A 13,486-nucleotide genomic window follows, 5' to 3' on the forward strand; every position below is an offset into this window, starting at 1 on the left:
TGTAATATTTGATTTGTTATATGATCGTTGACACTATCTATGGGCTGAGACTGGATTATCTCATCATCAAACTGGATTAGGGAGGAAAATTTATGCCAGTTTGCCCTATAGAATTTCCACGTGGATCGCTGCAATGGAGATAAGTTTACTTGTGTTTGAATACTGCAAAGAATCGGTAAGTGATCACTGTTTAGCGGGTTATCAAGAACTGACCACCCCATATTGGCATAAATGGAGGGAGAGCAGATTGAAAGGTCTATTGCAGTCATGGATCCTGTAGTAAAATGGACATATGTGGGTTCACCAGTGTTTAACAGAGTAAGGTTATGAGTATCAAGCAGCAATTCTATTATTTTACCCCTTTTGTCAATTTTTGGCGATCCCCATAGAGGATGATGAGCATTAAAGTCACCCAGTAAGCAGAAAGGAGATGGCAGCTGATCTACTAGCTTTTCTAAATCATCTGAGGAGAAAGCAAAATTAGGAGGGAGATATATAGAGGCTATTGTAATGGTGATACCAATTTCAATGCGCACTGCCACTACTTCAAAAGGAGTTTGGAGGGATACATGCTTGGATGGAATGTTATTTCTGACAATGATAGCCACCCCTCCATGAGCTGGCGTGTCAATGCTCCTATCTCGTCTAAAAATGGTATAATTTTTGACGGAAGGGCACACTCGTGAATTTAGAAGGGTTTCCTGTAAGGCTATGCCAGCTGGTTCATACCGATCGATTAGATCCTGTAAATCATCTTTTGAATTTCGAAATCCTCTGCAATTCCACTGAAGGATTTTTTCCATTATGTGGTTTTTTGTGTTGTTTTCGATTCTGACTTTTTTAGTTGCAGCTTGCTTGTATCGATCAATTTTTGCTTTGTCTTTCCTGGGAAAAACGGGTCGGATCACATCCATCTCATCACTTGCATGTAGTTCTAAAATTGTATCTTCTGCTTCGTTATGTTCATCAATGTCCATTCCGGTGGTGGATGTTTGCGGTTTTTTGGTTTCTGTTACTTTTGGTTTTATTGTTGAGGAGGCCTCCGTTGGTATGGTGATTGGGGTATTATTGGACTGTTCACTTGTTTTTTGTGTAGGACATTGTTTTGAAACAGAAAGCAACGAACGTGCCCAGTTCGCAATTGATATATTTGGAGGAATCGATACTTCAGTTTGGATCCCTACAGACTGTGAAGATTGAGTTGCTGCGGCATATGTTTGCTTTGTCTCTGTTTTGATTATCTGTCTTCTTGCCTCTGAGTATGTCACTTTGTTCTCTACTTTATATTTTTGAATTTTTTTTCCTTGCTTCCATAATTCACATGTTTTTGAGAAAGCTGGGTGGTTACCCTTACAATTTGGACAATGCGGAGTGGTAGTGGCACAATCAGATTGGTTATGGTCTTTTGACCCGCAGATGGGACATACTGCCTCACCTCGACATGCAGTCTGGGAGTGTCCATATTTTTGGCATTTGTAGCACCTGATGGGATTCGGAATGTATGGTCGGACACGGCAATGCAGGTAGCCTGCTTTCACAGATGTTGGCAAGTTAGGAGTGCTAAAGGTAAGAATTATGCTTCTTGTTGGAACGAGTGTACCGTCTTTTCGGGTCATGATTCTCCTTGCTTGGATGACTTTTTGATCGTGTAATTCTTGGACAATTTCCTCCTCTGATACAAGTAATAAGTCCCATTCTGTTACTACTCCCTTTGAGGAGTTTAAGGTGGCATGGGGAGTAACTTTTATTTGGTGTCCTCCAAACGTTGTGAGCTTTAATAGCTTTACAGAATGTTGAGGTTGAGATGTTTCTATTAGAAGATCACCTGATTGAAGTCGCCGTACTGATTTAGGTGAACCAGCAGCAGACTCAATGCATTTCTGCACTAGAAAAGGTGATAATTTGCTCAGGGGCTGATCTGATAGAGAGTGAAAGATGAGGAAGGCTGGTATCTCCTCTTTAGGTGTTGTTTTCAACCTCTTTGCTTGAGAATAGTCATTTTCATTGTCACTTTTATTTGCTAGTCTTGAGCTCGATGGCTCTAAAGGTGGAAATGAACTGTTTTCCATCTTTGCTCCTTTCAGCCCTGGGAGAGTGGATTTCTTCTCCCAGGTTACCGGCCCCGCCACGGGGAGGCAGGAGCAGTGCCGCTAGAGTGACCAAGCGGTATAAGGGTTAGTACGTTAGTTTAAAAAGAAAAAAGAAAGGTGGATTTCCTTTCTTAAAACTTGCTTACAATTTGTAAGACTAAGTTATTAATTAAAGACAATGTAAAAAACTTTTTAAACTAAATAAGAACTTTGGCTCTGAGTAAACGCTTTATGAATCACTCTGAAATTCGCTTGATCACTATAACGCTTGGCACCCGGGGCCTTATTTAGATGTATAAATAGTAATAGCGGCATGTGATGCAAGAAAGCAAGTGTATAAGCTTATGCAGCATCAGCCAAAAAAAACCATTTCCACCAAATGCCTGTCCAGTTCCTCCTTAAATTTATTTAACATGTCAACTTCCACAATGACAGATGGAAGTTTGTTCTAGCAATTGACCATCAGCTGGCTAACGGCAAATTTCCGCACATCTATTCTACATCTGTCTTTTCTTAATTTGAACTTATGTCCCCGTAGGTTGGTAATCTGAACAAGTGGAAGGATCCCATCAGAATTCAGCGTGCTCAACCCATTGAAGGCCTTATACACTTCAATCAGATCACCGCGCAGGTGCTTAGTCTCCAGCTAATGCAATTTGCAGAACTTAAGCGTCTCTTGGTAAGAGGAACCCTTCATTCACATCACCAATCTTGTTGCCCTTCTCTGTACACGCTCAAGTAAATCTACATCCTTCCTAAAATGAGGCCTCCAGACCTGAACGCAGTATTCAAGGCGTGGCCTGACCATTACCTTATACAGAGGGACAATCGCCTCCCTGCTAGCAAAATTCCTATATATATATCATTGACAAAACCCCATGACCTGCCCTGGCAGCTTGATCTTTCCAGTTGCATATGGCTGTTGCCATCCACTACTTTGTGGTACAGGGAAGTTATAAGACTTTGTTGAACAAGCTTTGCATTGAAAACAGAAGGAAAGTTCCACTATTTCGTCAGGAAGAACTAAACACGGTAAAGGGAAAGCACTCTGGGAAGATTAATTATCGCGCAATAGGAAAAACCATAAGTATACATATTTAAACAGTTTATGATTACCTTTAGAATCAGTTACTGAAGGAGCACTGAAGTCTCCTCTTGCACAAATCATTTGACGGCTGTCTTCTGAAAGAATCTGTAAAAGTTTCGTGCGCAGCATCGGTTGGTCGGAGATACTGTACCAGACCTTTCTGGCCAGCTTATGTTATTCTAATTACCTTAATGAGAGACACTTTCCCTACCCTCTCCAGAATATTTAAACAGAAATATGGAGAAGAGCTGTAGAGCTGGGTGGCTATTGAATCTCTGGCCCATATTGCCCCGAGATGCCATAGGTCTCATGGTAATTAGTTGAAAATAATTCTACCAAAAGAGGTAACAGTAAAAGAACGTTACATTAACATTAAATGGATAGCGAAACCCAGGCTAGCGTGCAAAGGGTGACTGTTCCTTCTTGGTGCTCAAATGGTAGCTCTGGCTACGACCTGGATACATCTCAGATTAAAATCTGAGATGTTTCCAGGTTATGTAATTCTAGCTTAATTGAATATATTAGATAGCAATATGACCACATTTCTATCATATCATCTATAACATCCAGCTCTACTGAAGTAATGATAGATTCCTGCAATCTTCTTCCCAAACCATAAAAATTGGCTGAGTTCAACTAGTCTGTGCAGGCCATAAATTTTGAAACTATCTAGATGAGTTTAACATGCATACAAAGTTAGATTATCTCTGCTAAGTTCAAACATTATCTACGAGAACAAATTTGATCATTTCTTTTCTATGATGTGAAAGAAATCTGCGGGGGACGCAGGATAGCTTACTGAACGTAAACCACAAGAAAAGTTAATAAGGAACTGTTGATGACACTAACTATGCTGTGATATTTCACCAAGCGTGGAATTTGTTCCGAGGTAGAAATTTTTTTCATTGCAAAATCAAGAACTTCTTGCAAAGAGAATACTGAAGGGTTATGCTATATTCGGACCCCATTGTCATATCTTTAATGATATAGCAACACCAGTAAAATCTTCAACAATTGCGCGTTTCTGATCCGTATAAATATTAACGGCTATGTTCCGATCACTTATCGAAATTAGCAGTGGTAAGGCTACATATACGGGCCTATAATGGTGGTAACCTATTATAGGCCCCTATAGGTGGAACTTGGTCTTCGGTGAGTTGCTTAGCCAGGAATGGGAGGCTGTGGACTTAAGTGTATGCAGATGTTGCTGCCATTGTTTATTGAAACAACTTTATTGCTACAGGATTTTTCTCTATAGACATTCCTAACTGTAATTGAAGAAAAAAAAGTTTAAATTTCAGCGTTCTGCTTGATTGCCATGAAATAGACCTTCAATATTTCCATCTTTCTGCGGAAAGATGGTATATGAATTAGAAAAAATGAAAATTGAATTTGTAGAGCCGAAGGCAGAGCAGGTGCTAACATGGATAGTCAAAGGCAAACTTGCCAAGCTGGAGATCGAACAAGTCTATGTGCACAATGTAGGATACTTTCAGTGCAGAGATTCTCACCGGGAGATTGGGAAAGCTGGTCATTGGTTTTCCCCCAGATCAAATACCTGAGAACGATAATGGATTACTGGTTGAGCTTGTTGCCGCATGTGAAGGCACTGTGGGATAAGAATAAAAGAATTTACGGTAAACTTAATAGAATTACCCACACAAGAAATGCGATATAAGGGGAAAGGCACTTTATGTGTCTTAAGTGCACTCTTCCTCCCCATAGTGAGTTATGTTTGTGGTTCAGTCGTGAAAAAAAATGCTACGGTAGAGCAGCATGTGGCAGACGTAGGCCTTGCTGAATGTTACGTGGGCCTATATGACAGTCTCCCACGAAGTTTTGCACGTGGATTTGGCAATAGTAGGGAAATATTTTTGCTGCATAGAACCAGGAATATTCTGCCATTCGGAATGAAATTCTACCTAGACGTTAATATATATCAAGACTTCATGTGAAAGCAGAGGAAAAAAGGATTCAGCAGGAATTGGTGGGGATGTGGCAAGAAAGGTGGAGACTGTCTGATACATGAAATGATTGTTTTAAGGACTGTCGAGTTGAAGTGACCCCATTTGGGATTGTTTCAGACAATGGTTGTCACCGGGCATGGCCTGAGACATCGGTTATACCAGCTGAGGCTTGTTCTGAATGCTAGGTGTTAATGTGGAGGAAAAACCAGTAGATATTTCATTTGAGTGAGAGTTGTATGGTATCCACAGGATGAACCTAATTAAACAGCTGGGAAGTACTTCTCTGGAGTTGTAGTGACTGAGGAAAAAGAATTAGATGGTATTTAAGTTTTTAAATGCATTAAGATGTTTGACAAATTTCTAAAGTGTTGGTGTGCTATCTGATATTTTGTGAGCTGTATATAGACAATGTTGTACTGAACGGTATTATATTTCTGCGAAATATATTAAACAATATTTATATTTAGATGATTAACTATCGTCAGTAATTTTATACTGTCTTACTTTGAGCAAACTATATTCTTTGATATGATTAAAGTTCGAGCCTGATAGCAGTGACCCACGTCCACATGGTTCGGAATGGGAAACATTGCCACGAGTCTTAAAATATTTTTTAGTGGTGAAAAGTCAGTGATAAGCATCAGGTCGCATATTTGGCGGCTTCCACATCGATACTGCAAGGCGAGTGGTACCTGGTCGTCTGAGAAAAATCAGGCCGTCGAGTAGAACCAAACTGCTGTTGACAAGGGAAAATTCGCAATTTGGTTTTCTTAATTGTGCCTTTTCACGGGATACAGTGAGTGGACACTACATAGGACTCTTATCGAGCAGTTACTAAACTGTATGTTCGCAGTTAAACTTGAGTGTATTGACTCAATAGTAATTCATTATATATTTCTGTATTTAACTTCCGTCCATGGCTGCACTACATCGCACAAAGATGCACGTAGGGAAGCAACAGGAAGTGGACATGGTTGAAGGGGATCAGTCGGATGTAGTTCCTCTGAAAAGGAACTCAGCTAAAGCTGAAATCCTTTTCCTTAATATTCCAAAGGTTATAGGAAAGGGTGTTGAGATCGCTTGCTCTATGGAAGAAAGCAGTGATATGGACACCTTAGCCGCAGCAGAAAGCTTATAAAGAACTGGAACACCACTCGGAAAGTAGTGGATGAAGAAAATGGAGGTTGTCAAAGAAATCAGGATCGTGCGAAAAAAAACTACAAGATTGTTTATGGACTGAAAGTCCAGTGTACGCAATACTGGACATAAAGGCCATAAATTTACATGTCGCGAACCTGGTGCTTACGGCAAAATGTTAACGACTGTTTCCAACAGACAAGCCACATTCATCAGTTGAGAAGGGCGGTAAGCAATCAGAGAAAGTAGAAACAGGTTTTGTATATTAAGGCACACAGCAAACAGTATAGAACTAGTGAGGAACAGGAGTAGTCCTAAAATCAATAAATGATAAATATCCGGATTATTATAGACAAAGGTGTGGTGATGGAATTGGACCCTAAAAACGACAGTTGCATCATGAACTGCAGTTAAGTGCATGAAGGTGGAGGTCACCAGACAATTTATTACGTGTAGGGTAGGAAACTGGAAGAGTACTTCGAACACACGTGAAAAATGTTCGTGAATTAGAAAAATTCACAACGTACGATTCCTAAAGGAGACTAACGTTAGATCTATAGCAAAAGTACACGGAAAGAACAAAGTTCCGGAGAGGTTGAGAAGACTTCAGTGTAGAGGATGAGTCTGCAGGAATTGATGTTCTTAAAGTTAAGGGCATCAAGTTTACTACAAATGTTTCAAGTGTTCATTCTTCGGCCCTGTTTCCAGGAGTCGAAAGGCTAACCTTGTCTGCGGGAATTATTGCGGAGAGGGTGTCTGAGGATCGTTCTCTTAAAGGATTATCCTCTGAAGCAAGATGCAACAAAACGTGCAAATTGCAAAAAGAGCTAACCATTCACTATGGAGGAAGTGAATGCTCGGAGTACAAGAAATATGGAAGATAAAAAATAAATCCATGGGTAAAAAAATTTTCGAAATTTGTCCCGATACATGGTCACCTTTACCATGTGATATTTCAACTTTCTAAGAGAGCAGGAAGAGGACTGACCCTCTGTGCAGGAGCCTATAATCTGGATGGTATTGCCAGAGGAAATCCTTTAGATTTCAGGGTTGCCCAGCATAGGAAGGAGTGCTAGGCAGCTGTGATCACATGCAACCCTGAACTCGCAGGGACACAGAACCAAAAGTTGACCTTAACATACGGAGTGTGCACTGAAATCCAAAGGCGGATAAGGTCGACAGTCTGAGCATGCGAGACGGATGGATGAAAAGTAAACATTGTGCAATTCACTATGAAGTTGTGGATAGAATCCAGAGCTCTGCGGAGGAGAAGCCGTGCAGAACAATGAGGAAATCCTTGGACTATCAGAAACTTAGTGTAACATCCGCTGCAAGGTAAGGAGAGCCTTGGTCAGACATCGCTGCTTATGTGAAAGCTAGTATTTTAGTAGATTAAGGATTTCATGCGACTCGATGCTTAAGAGACTAGATCTGTGCCTTAGTGGAACGATAGTCTCGAAGCGATAAGCAAGCAAGTGACCCGATTAAGGCGTGGATACCAGTGCGCTAGAAACCTTAGGTACGAGACTGGCCAGTTATGAAAGTCGTTATGAGGACGCTAAAATAAGTACGTAGGGAAGGAAGAAAAGCCAGAAACACATTACCGTTACCGCAGGACTATGCGAACTGAAAGCAATAAAGATCCTTGGACCTCCCTACAAGATGGACAAGCTTAAAAATTGATTTGATTACTTCCTATCCCAGCTGGTAATAACGAGACTAACATGGGAGGATTCGATTATTGAAATACTAAAATGCCTTGTTTCTTGAAGATGGTGAGCAGGATGATTCGCAAAGCAGGCACAAGTCAGAACAGGAAGTACTTCTCTCAGAAGATCTTCACGGTGGATGAGTTGCAAATGGCTAAGAAAAGGAAAGCTCCAGGTGGAGATGAGGTCTTTGTGGAAGTTGTGCAGATGTTTGCCAAACAAATGGTCGTGGCTGCTGTTTATAATTCAAGCCTAAAAAGGCATTTCCGGACATCTGAAAAATGCAGAATAACAGAATCTTAAAAGCACAAGGATGTAACGGACCCCGAGTCCTATATACAAATAACGCTGTTATCAATACTGAAAAATATTGCAGAGGAAGCTGATTGAGAGAATCAGCAAAAGATAAAGCAGAAGAATGACTGAGGCAACTTTGCTTCAATCCTGGAGAGTCAATTGATGTCATAGGTGTGCAAATTGGTCAAGTACAACAATAACTAGCACATAATGGGCATATTTGTAGACTACAGGGGTGCCTTTGACTTCTTGTGATGGGAAGAGTATACTTGCTAGAATCAGCTGTTTACCCGGAAGATAACAAGCTTGGAATAGATAGTTGACAGGTCAGTATTCATTGGAAGAGAATTTAAGAATTCAAATTTAGATCGCTATGCCGTTTTTATGAAAGACATTATCACAATTTCTATGAAACCGAACTGTATAAAGAGTTCAGATTACTGAATTGAACTAAATAGTTTCTATAGAATAGAAAACGCTATTTCTAGCTCCTAGTTGGTACGTATCGCTAAAAATAAACTTAGGATGGAAAGATAAGAGCAGACATTCGAAATCATATTGGAAACAACTCGGCCAGATTAACTTAGTGTTGAAAACAAGCAGAATGAAGGCTTCAGTAATTTTCACTAAGTTGATTTAGAAATTAAACTTAATTTCATGTTTGATCCCGGGCCAATGAAGAATAATCCAATTACGATTCAGTTAATCAATAGATGAAACTGGCGGCTCGATTGGAGTGTGCCGAGATTGTTTGAAAAAAAAAAAAAAAACTTGTTTTAACAAGTTATTAGTTGCAATAAACTGGATAAGTAATTTACTCAAGAAATTTTCGTTAAAGTTGGGAATTTTTTACAACTCAAAATTGGCGTACAGTTCACTTACGATACAGTAGGGTGATCCTATTATTTAAGGAGGAACTCGCTGAAAATATGCTTCTGAACTCTTGAAGTATCCCAGTATTTGCAATTTGTCGTCGCATAAACAATTACTCTACAATTCCTATAATTTTCCATGAAGTACACAGCATAAAGCTTCAAATGTCATTAAAACTTATAGAATTAATATTCACCACAATGGCACATTTCATGGAACAGTATCATTACAGGAAATGGAGTTACAGGAACTTAAATATACGAGGGGTTTCCTCGTATACTACTTCCCCCGTATCTTCTACGGTTGCGCATTCGCTTTTCTCAGTTACTTTAGAAGCATGAAAGTAACAGTTCGTTGGAGGTCAGGTGTCATTGGAAAGCGAATAAGTGATATTGGCCAAATGTCAGTTCATCTTCCCTTCAAGTGAATTGTCCAAGATGTTTTATTTATGCACAGGAAAGATTGAAGTAGGTAAAAAATCTATTTTGCACATACTGTAGAGGAGATTGTAATAAGCCAGAAACGTTGCCAATAGGAGTGATACCAGCAGTTTTGAGAATTAATATAATAATTTGGACTGAGTTTCGCAATACTGATTGCTATTAGGACTGACATGCCATATAGAAATATGAACTTAATCATGGCAAAACTAGCATGGCCAGAAGGGCATTGTGCAGCTTATCAAGAGCACCTGAAAGCTTCGCATGTATCCAGAAGCAGACTGCATGCAGTTCAAATCTAACTTTGGTAAATGGAAGGTGATATTTGGGTATGATAGACAAAACGACATCAAGTCTAATGTAAATACCAAACTTTAGCATGGGCAGAAATCAATAGGCAACTTTAATTGCATGGATAATGCAATCATGAGGATTTGAACCTGTTTCATATATACCCGTAACAAGAAATCGAGAAACAGGATCCATGGGTTCTCGGTCATGTAGAGGAAGTCATCAAGGTGCAAAGAAGATTAATGAACTGCAGATACAGTTTCCGCACCGATCACTTAAAAAGGTAGGCATAAATTAGTTTCCCAATCAAACATCGTAATACACATTTTGAAATCATCAGGGAACCCCAGGCCTATCCAATGAGCTAACCTCTGCGGGGGAGACAAATGCCTTTTACCCCAAACAAGCGGTCTGGTTCCAACTGCAGCGAGATTAACCCTCCAGCCTCCCCATCCGGCGACATTTTTCTAGGTCTCAATTCAAGGTCCTCAAATCTTCGTGGTTCTAAAGTTTGGGGAAATGTTCCAGTATACATCTCGCCCCTGGATGCTAACACTAGACCATTTAACATTCTGCTTATGTAACGACCGTCAGCTGTTGGGAGAACAAGCAAAACAAGGGACCAAGGCTTCCCTTCAAGTTTTGCAGTTAGGATGAAGAAACCGATATGAAAATTGAATAACAGTTCAAATTCCAAAAGAATAAAAATTGGTGAAATATTAATAAGGAAGCTTTTCCGCAAAAATTCGTAACCAAAAGAAACTTGAATGCAGTCATACATTAGTGCAGGTCCAAACCCCCATGGATGGCAGGCTGCTAGTTATTTGCCTTTCCTTCATCTTGAAGATTTTTATGCAAATGACCAGATATCGCATAAAGAATTGTTGATTCTATCTAAGTCCTATGACTTCGCCATTAAATTTAATTTTATACATAGCACCATAAGATACTGTTTTAGATGCAGAGGAAGTAATGAAAGTTCGTTGTTTAGACATTGTTATTCGCCACAATTGCACAAGTTCAAGCCACCATGATCTATTAAATTCACGATACAGCTATGGTCATAAACAAGCTCTTGGGTAGAAAAGATAAATGCCACACTTCTATCAAACAAACCAGAAACATCTGGTTCTGCCAATAACATCACTTTCAGCAACTATATTTTAAAAAATCCCAAACAATTCATAATGAACAATGCTATTTATGATCACAGAAGTAAAAACCAAATATCCAAGCATGGTTGCGATCGTGTGCAATTTGTTATTTCTTTCGTTTCCCAAAGACCATGGGATATCCCTCCATGCATCTGCTGCTTCTAAATTATTGATTGTATTCTTGGCTTCTCAATACTTATTTTCAAACCATCACTAAGGGAGTCAATTATGTAATTGTTTTAATAAAGTCGCCTTCAAATTTGGGAACTGTATGAAATCGACTAAACTTATGATTGTGGCAGCTACAGAAAGCCATAAACCTTGAAAGGTGTTACAATTTATATATTTTTGGCACTTATATTCTGCACCATCAAAACGGAATTGTCAGTTTATAAAGAAAGTGTACAACTGCAATTTCTTTTAAAAATCCAGCGTTCAGATTTAATAAATAAGACAATATAAAGTGTAAGAAAATTTTAACAATTCTACAAATAAAGCTAAACATCACATTTATGCCTATTTTCTGTATGACTGCTTAAATGTGTACACCTGGAGTGCAGATGTGAGGTATTGATTCATTATAGAATAAATTTTGTAATGTTTTTCTAATAATTGATAAGGAAATTCGTTTCCTTAGTGTTAATTTATGTCCTTAATCCTTTGTAATTTATATGTATGTTCATTGAAGATATCTTCAATGTTGATATGATTCTTTTCAAGGTTGCTGGAAGCTGCGACAAATTTTAATTACGTCATTCAGTGACGAATGATTTATTCTCTAAAAGAAACTGCCGGTTAGTTGTTCAGCTGGTGATATGCATTTTCTACGTTGAAAATAATGCCCTCAATCAGTCCCGGAAAAGAACCTAATGTATAATTGTACAAATACCTGAGGTGGGGTTTACTGGTAACAGAAAAGGCATTGTGCCAAAATGCAACGCATAGGAACAGCAAAATTTTCACGCGATAAGGTCAAGTCATAATCTCCGATAACGTAGAATTGAATGACTGCAGTTTTTGCAAAAACGGCAGAGCTGGGGCAGATTCAGGAGATGTGTATTCCTGGTGATTGTTAAAGATTTGATGCAAACGTGTTGCTTGATTCTATTCCTGAATCCGTACTCAAGCATAATTTTCTTCCCAAAAATGCAGATTTTAAACACTCGTTTGATCCGTCCTATAACCTTATGTCATCCATACTTTTCATAAAATATTTCGCAATTAGATTGGCCTTCGCGATTCATCAAGATATTAGACAAAGCATCTCTTTTGGACGGCGTAATGGAGAATAATTTTCTACAGTATTCGCTGATGACCTCATCCTTGCAGCAGCAACCCAATCAGGACTAATGCTTACTAGATTCCCTGAAAAATTCTTTAGACTGGCTTAAAGATCACCTTAGAGAGTTGCACGTTATTATGTGTGGTTTCAAGTAAAGAGAAGTAAAAGTGGAATGCTGCAACTCCCTGGTTGGCAGCTCAAATCTAACCTCTGGTGGTTTTTCCAGGTCATGGAAAACATTTCACATTCATAACCAATTCTGGGCAACCAAGCTACACACACCTTTGAGTAAGTCCGTTGTGCAGAATTCACGTTTAAATAATCTAGTTTCTGAAGAGTGCACGGGTAATGAACCGTACCTTGTTCGATCTGGGTGGCAGAAATTTTGCCAAGGTGTCCTATGTACACTAACCAATCCCTCATTAAAATTGGGATATAAAATTAGAGTATCTAATTTTATATCCCAATTTTATCGGGGAGTTAATATAATGAGAGTCTCTAGTAGTGTCCTTACAATGTTTAAGGACAACAGCTACAATGAACACTTATTACTATAGCAGTGTACTGGGATTCACTAAAAACCCAACGTTCACTTGTATAGAAGCATACATTCAGTGAGTTTAGTGGAAATTTGAGATCCTGCTCTTCACCCTTCTGATCTTTGGGAATACGTACGCTGTAATATTGTATTTCCATTCCTGGAAATGGAATTTTACAGCATGACACCTTTTCACAGGTTGTACGATGCTCTTCCCCATTCCGATGGGGAAAAAATTCAGCGTTAGAAGGGAAATGAAAGATCATAGTTAATCGTCGAAAGATTTGAGGACAGGCGTGGAATAATGTAGCAAAAATGTTCCTGGTACCGGTTGTTTTATGCATCTAAAAGTGCAGACACTAAGCACATATTCAAACTTGGTGTGTCAGACAAACTATTAAAGGCTGGATAGTTATATTGAAATTAGTTGAAAAATAGTAATTTCAATGCATAATCATTTGAAACTATCAATGTGCCATCTTCTGGCATAAAGACATTAAGTAATAGCGATCCAAAGCCAAACTACTTCAATCGCAACAGCTGATATCCTTGTGGCTAAAGGAGTTGTCTGATTCAAACGATATTCTTCACTGCGAAGCTAAAAGCTTCGCAAGAAATTGA

Source organism: Mastigoproctus giganteus, chromosome 11 (assembly GCF_048544385.1).
Source record: "Mastigoproctus giganteus isolate SK-2022 chromosome 11, ASM4854438v1, whole genome shotgun sequence".
NCBI classification, from domain to species: domain Eukaryota; kingdom Metazoa; phylum Arthropoda; class Arachnida; order Uropygi; family Thelyphonidae; genus Mastigoproctus; species Mastigoproctus giganteus.